This window comes from Benincasa hispida, chromosome 7, assembly GCF_027475165.1.
Source record: "Benincasa hispida cultivar pf3 chromosome 7, pf3_genome.v1.1, whole genome shotgun sequence".
NCBI lineage: Eukaryota > Viridiplantae > Streptophyta > Magnoliopsida > Cucurbitales > Cucurbitaceae > Benincasa > Benincasa hispida.
This window is the reverse complement of record NC_143484.1, coordinates 11,542,135-11,549,023: the sequence shown is the minus strand read 5'-3', so window position 1 is coordinate 11,549,023 and position 6,889 is coordinate 11,542,135.

Genomic DNA, 6,889 nt, shown 5'->3' with positions numbered 1-6,889 from the left:
TTCCAACACACGAATTGGACATCAACTGCTCTCACGGATGTCGACCATGGAATGTAATGACACTCTGCCCAAATCGTAGCTATGCTAGCTTTTCTTGCCACAACGTAATGCTACGCTCTGCAGAGCATTGCTAAGCTAGACATCAGCGTCGCAACGTGTAGGAAATTGGACATGAGGATTTCCATGAGCAGTGGAAGAATCGTTCCAAATTTCATTCAATTATATGAACAACAACAATTACAGTCACAAACAGAATCATACGGTTATGCACAAATGAAATTACAACATGCTCTACTAAACGATCAAGGGATATAACTAACAAACCTTTGAAGACTCATCTTCAAGACCCTTGATCATGAACGCTCGAACAATCAGCAACACTGCAACACTCGAATGCTCGTACAATATGACCGCTACACTGCACGATCAAAGTGATCACCAAGGTCACGAACACTTCAAACACCACGAACGACCTCCATAGTACCTCAAATAGTGTCGAGTTGAGTATGACACCACCAAAAATGTTACATTGGTATTCTCAGTGTGAGAATCCAGAGTGTGGGCTTTGTGTGGACTTGGTTAGAGGCGAGAAGTCGGAGAAGAACAATTGTGTAAACGATTGAGCAAGTGGGAAATGTTAAAGCCTATCGTATAGGACGATGCCCAATTGTTTAACAAAAGCTATGCGATCATTTAGCTCATCTGCTAGCTGAGTGTCTATCATGTAGAAACACTCCACGATCATCTAGTCTCTCCAAGCTGTCGTTTAGTAAATCTTATTTACTTGACAACCTTTCCATGAGAACTTTTCGAGAATGGAATTCTCAATTCAACAACACTAAAAATAGAAAAACATTTTTCCTTTTTATCTCACGATTACCATGAAACCACCAATAACCTCCCACTCAATTGGTTATTAGAGAAAAAGAGATAATTATCCAATAATTAATATTATTATAAGTATAAATGATAACCAACTTATCATACTATATTTATAACCTATAGTTTTAATATTTCATCTCATGAAACATATAAACCATAGCTCTTTTTCTATTCCATGACACTTAATATAAATCTCATTTACATTAATCCTCCACTAGATGTATCTTATACACCATACCGATCATATCATATATATAATCAAAATACTTTTTGTTAATTTGAACATTTCAAATCATCACCAAGAACTGATTCTCAACTTGAATCCATTGAGCTACCAAGGGGACCTTATGAACTTGTAGCTCGAAGCTCCAACGGTACGTGAATAACTGACTAAACTCTTTAGTCACGGGTTCCACCATCCGTTAACTGCCAAACACTCCAGTAAAGATTGATAGCTGAACTCTACCACAAATATATTATGTGTCCATCTTAACCAATCAACGGTACGATAACCTTTCACAAATCGTTTGTAAGTATAGTTCAGCCAATAACCATTATGCTCCTGTAGTTACATCTAACTCCTTAAGTACCACTGATCCCTCTAATGAACATAAGTCATAGTCCTACTATGAATGAGTCCATTCTTCTAAAGAGAAGTTGTGGCCGTTATGTTCAAGCCCTGGAATCAGCCCTTAAGGAAGCAATCTATCTACTTACCTCTGCTTCGGGGAAGGAGTGAATTCCATCTTGTGTAACTGAGTTCCCAGCTCTCAAATAAGACAAGTCCCTAAAAAGTTAGGTATGTTGAGTTAACAATCTGGCCACTCTCACCCATACTAATCAAAGGACCGCCCTCAAAGGCAAGAGTTCCCAAAATACTCAGGATTGAGGTCATGTCACCTATTGTCGTTAGGTGAGATTTAAGTCTCTAGTATCAATGGCATTATATACAAAGACAAATCATCTCGTGGTCCGGTATTATACAAACTCTTTGTATAGGACACCCTCGCTCGCATGTCTCCACATGAATGGTCAGGATCTACCATCTGTAGTGGTTTATAACACTTGCAAACCTCTACAAAGCATGTCGTATCCGTAGTGTTACCAGGATCAGGAATCCCTCCTTAATCTTTATACTACAGACCTATTTAGGTTATCACTTACGGCATGATCCACTTGTATATCTCATATACATGCTTAAGCTTACATACAATAACCATGAAGCTTTGTTTATTGGATATGAGTAGTGGCCAAAATGAAATAACATTTATTTTATTCATAAACAATGTGTATAATTACAAACAACGAGACTCTCGGAGAATTAGGATACCAATCCCAACACAACGTTGTTGCCTATGAATGAGTTATCAACTTCTATCTATAAGGGCAATCCTTTGATCTGTATGGGTGAGAGTGGCCAGATTTGTCAGCTCAATATATGTACCATTTTGGGGATTTGTCCGAGTAGAAAGTTAAGAACATAGCTACACAAGATAAAATTCACTCATTCCCGCCTTTAGGATAAGTAGATGAATTGTTTCTTTAAATGTCGACTTAGGTCGTGAATAATGAGGCCCCTCCCTTTCATTGGTCTAAGAGGGTTTTGTTTATGGTAGGACCATAAACAAGTTGTTCATTAGAGGATCAATGGGACTTAAGGAGTTAGATGTAATTATAGGGGTGAAACAATAATTTGAACTAGCTGTAATTACGAGCTATTCGTGAAGGGTTGACTTACTATTGATTGGCTATATTCGTGGACACAAATACATCTACATTGCGAAGAGTGTAGCTGTGGGTCATTAGATGAGTGATCTACAATTGATGAATATTATTTAATTTAATTGAAGAGTTTGAATAATTAATCTCGTATCATTGGAGTTTCTAATATATAGGCCCATAAGGTCTCATTGCTAGCGTACTAAGGGTAAAACAAGAATCAATTAATTTCATATTAATTTGAATTGTTCAAATTAAATAAGAAAATTAATTGTATGAGATACAATTAGTATAATTGATAGATCTTGCAAAGAGCTATATTTCCTTGCATAATTTAGGCTTGTTAAAGGATTTTATGTGTTTATTGTCTTATTTTGTAGGTATCGAGCAATCAAGAGGTAGAATTAGCCATTTGATGAGGAACGAGGTTAATTTGAAGCAATTTGGAGGTGATTTGAGCATTCAGCCTTCAAATGAAAGGAAATTACCAAAATGTTCATGTGACGGAGTTGTAACGCTTGCCCAACGCTCGCCCAACACTATAAGGAAGAATGTGGTATTGCAGGAACAACGTTGCAACACTACAAATTTTGACGAAAAAGTGTTGAATCCACGCGCGCCTCAAGTTTGCACCAGCGTTGCAACGCTGCCTCAACCCTTCCCTGACCCTCGAGGTTTGAATCGATTCCAGTGTTGCAACGCTGCATCCGTTTACTATAAATATTCTCTTCGATTTTAGGTAAAATGAGGCTATCTTTTAGAGGCTGAATTGATGGAGGCCGAGATGAAGATTCAATCTCCTTCTTTTACCTTCAGATTTTAGTATCTTAGCTTAGGATTTACATTTGTTTCTTAGGTTGTAAATGACGGATTAGACTTTTTCTCTTCCTCTTGTCTATGGGATGTTGAGGCAACTTCTATCTAATGTTAGGTTCTTGCTCCAAAAATTAGATAGAAGTTACCTCAACATCCCATAGACAATAGGAAGAGGAAAAGTCTAATTCATCATTTACATCCCAAGAAACAAATATAAATCCTAAACTAAGATACTAAAATCTAAAGGAGAAAGAAGGAGATTGAAGCTCCATCTCGACCTCCAACAATTCAATCTCCAAAAGATAACCTCATTTGACCTAAAATTGAAGATAATATTTATAGAAAATGGGCACAATGTTGCAACACTAGAATTGATTCAAACCCCGAGCGTCAGGGTAGGGTTGAGGCAGCGTTGCAACGCTGGTACAAATTTGAGACGTGCGCAGATTCAACACTTTTCCACCAAAATTTGTAGCGTTGCAACACTGTTCCTGCAATTTCACATTCTGTCTTATAGCCTTAGGTGAGCGTTGGGCGAGCGTTGCAACTCTGTCACAAAGGCATTTTGGTAATGTCCTCTCATTTGAAGTCTGAATGCTCAAATCACCTCCAAATTGCTGCAAATTAACCCTGTTTCTCATCAAATAGCTAATTCTACCTCTTGATTGCATGATACCTACAAAATAAGACAATAAACACATAAAATCCATTAACAAACCTAAATTAAGCAAGGAAATGCAGCTCTTTTTGATAGTTATCAATGATGTATATGAATATATTATAATATTAAGTGAATAAGATTCAAAATTATAGTTTATTATATGAGAGAGGTAAATATTTGAATAAGATTCAAATATTAATTAATATGAATGAGATTCAGATTAAAACTATATGTTAAATTAATATGAATGAGATTTATATTAAAACTATATGTTAAATCAATATGAATGAGATTTATATTAAAACTATAGGTTACATGAGAGATATGTATTTGAATAAGATTCAAATATTGATTATATTAATAAGTTTCATATAAAAACTATAGGTTATAATAAATATGAATGAGATTCGTATTTAAACTATAGGTCATGAGATATAATTATATTTGAATATGATTCAAATATAATTTTAGTTAAATATATGATATTTAATTTATTGATTAATTAATTAAATATTAAATGAGATTTGATATATAAATTAAATTTGAATAACTTCCCCCTCTCTGGCTTAATGGAATAACTTTCCATTCGGTAAGATTTACAGAATAAAGAGAAGAAAATATTCTTACGATTTTTCCTCTTTACACAACAAGACACGTTTCTCTCAAAAGAAAGAATTTTATAGAAAATTTCTCTGTGAAGTTCCTCTTCCAAATTTTCTAAAATGAGATTTCACCATATCGATTCTTATCAGAGAATAGCAAGGTTTCCATATAGTGGTGTCCCTGTTCGTGGCTGTTCATGAGATTGTGAAGGATTTGTTGAAGAAAGTCTTCAAAGAGTTCGTGCGGAGGAAAACATAAAGAAGGTCTTCAAGGGTATGTATTTTTATCTCTGTGAACAACATGCTTATGAATGTATGTTTATCCTGTTATGTTTTTCTCTATTTTTCAAGTTTTCCACACGAAATTCAATGGCACACGCGTTCATGTGCTTCTATTGAGGAATTCGATTTCTTCATCTTAAGTATTTCTTGGGGCTTGAAGTTAACTCTAGAGTTGCTAGAATTTTTATACCACAGACAAAGTACACTCAAGACATTTTATACCCTTTTTGGCATGAGTGGTTGCAAACCATATCAAACTCTTATTGCTTAATCTACCAATATTACTGGTAGTACTGATCATTACTTTGAGGAGGATAGTACATTATATCCACAAATGATTGGAGCCCTTCAATATCTTATCTTTACACGATTGGATATTGCTTTTACTATAAGCAAGTTATCGTAGTTCATGCATTTTCCCATTCACAGTCATTTATTTATTGCTAAACTTGTTTTACGCTACATTGTTGGAATTATTTCACAAGGAATTATGTTCAAACAATCGTCTAATCTTCATCTTACTACCTTTTCTTTAAAAATTCTGATTGGGCCAGAGACTTGTTAGACTGACAAGCTACAGTTGGCTTCATAATTCTTTTGGGCAACAATCTCATTTCTTAGGCTGCCAACAAACAAAATACAGTCTCAAGAAGTTCTACTAAAGCTGAGTATTATGCCTTAGCAATCACTGCTGCAAATCTATTTTGGTTGCATCAATTACTTAAAGATTTACATATCTTTGGTATTTATCCACCTCAAATTTGGTGTGATAATAAATCTGCTATTCAGTTAGCTTATAATCCTGTCTTTCACGAGCGATCAATGCATATTGAGGTGTTTTCTTGAATAGGTCACAGTAAAAAAATTGTTTTTTTTTTTGTGACAGTGTCGCCAACATTTTTCTAAAGTGAGTTAGTAACAAGTTGAATTTTAGTAACATTCCCTAGTTTAGTATTGACTTTTGGGGTTGTTACACTTAAAAGAAGAAGAAAAAAAATATGGGAGATAATGGAAACAAATGAAAAATTGGAAGAGATGCCTCATATGGAAACTAAAAAAAAAAAACTAATGGAAACTAAAGAAGATACCTAATAGACACTAAAGGTAGAAAACTTAGATTTGAAATCATTATTTGGTTTTACAAAATTAAAAAAAAAAAAAAAAGAATTAAAGATAACATGTGGTTATTTATTTTATTTTATTTATTTATTTTTAAAAAAATTAAATCTACCATCATTAAGGTCAATGGCATATTTTTATATAAGATTTTTTAATTAAAAAAATATCTTTTAAGGTATATTAGAGATAAAAGGTGCATTTTTAAACCTGAATTAATTAGATATAAAATAGGGGAAAAAGTGCGTGGAGGTTTTTTCGATAACATAAGATTTTTCTTAAAAATGTTTATCATTTAACGTGAAATAGAGACCAAACGTAATTTTTTTTTGAAATTCTAATATCATTTAACGTGAGTGGTAGGATGATATATATATATATTTTTTTTAAATTGTCTCTCTTAATGTGAATTAGAGAATAAAAAAAAATATATTAAGAGAGTATTTTCTTTTTCAACGTGAATCAGAGATAAAATATGATATCTTTTTTTTTTTTAATTTTAACATGAATTAATAAAAATAAAATAGTAAAAAAATTTATTTAATGATTTAAATGAGAAACTACCATCAACTAGTAGTGGTTTGGAAATAAATTTTTTGCCCATAACCCTTTTAAATAGTAAAGATATGGATAGATTTATACTATACATAGTCGAATATGGCTTTTCCATCCTTGCTCCCCCTTTCATTCTCATCCCGAAAAATTTTCTACGAGGATCGGAACGAGGATTCACCCGAAAAAAATTCGCAGGGTTGGGTTCTTTGGGAATTTTTTTATCGTTTGATCTTTTAATTTTTTTTATGTAAAAAAA